Source organism: Brachyhypopomus gauderio, unplaced genomic scaffold (assembly GCF_052324685.1).
Source record: "Brachyhypopomus gauderio isolate BG-103 unplaced genomic scaffold, BGAUD_0.2 sc140, whole genome shotgun sequence".
Lineage (NCBI taxonomy): Eukaryota > Metazoa > Chordata > Actinopteri > Gymnotiformes > Hypopomidae > Brachyhypopomus > Brachyhypopomus gauderio.
The window spans coordinates 129,417-130,000 of NW_027506961.1; positions in this window are offsets into that span (position 1 = coordinate 129,417).

A 584-nucleotide genomic window follows, 5' to 3' on the forward strand; every position below is an offset into this window, starting at 1 on the left:
TTTCCAGTTCGTGACTACTTGTATTAATAAGTGACACAGCTGCTGTATGTTTTCGTAGTCCAGCACCAGCTGGTCCAGTCCGCGGCCCGGTCCAACTCGTTCATGTGTTCACAGGCTCAGTCCGCGGCCGCGCTGAGCAGGTTAGTGTGACTTGAGCGGGGGAGATAATAACACCGTTAAACAGCAGCGTGACTACGGGCCGGGGACGCAGTGCGCGGCAATGGCTCCTCCACGGGCCGAGTTAAACCACAGGCGGCCGGCGGCCCACCAACCCATCGGCCCACCGGGGAAATCCTCGGTAGTAATGTATGCCAGACCGCCCCTGGTGCCCAGCGTTAGGGATAGGTCATACCATACAGTATATTACAATATATCAGCATACAGTATATGACTCTAAACCACAGTCCTTTGTTACGTATGAGGAGTGAATAGATTAGTTCTATTACGCAATTCATTCGATTTTGGTGAGCGAGTATTTGAGGCGCAACGTGACCCAACTCTTGTGTGTGGTTTCAAGACGAAAGGAGTGAAACAGGTAGGTCACCCGGTCCTGAGTCGCTTGGACGTGTGAGATGTAGTCCAGG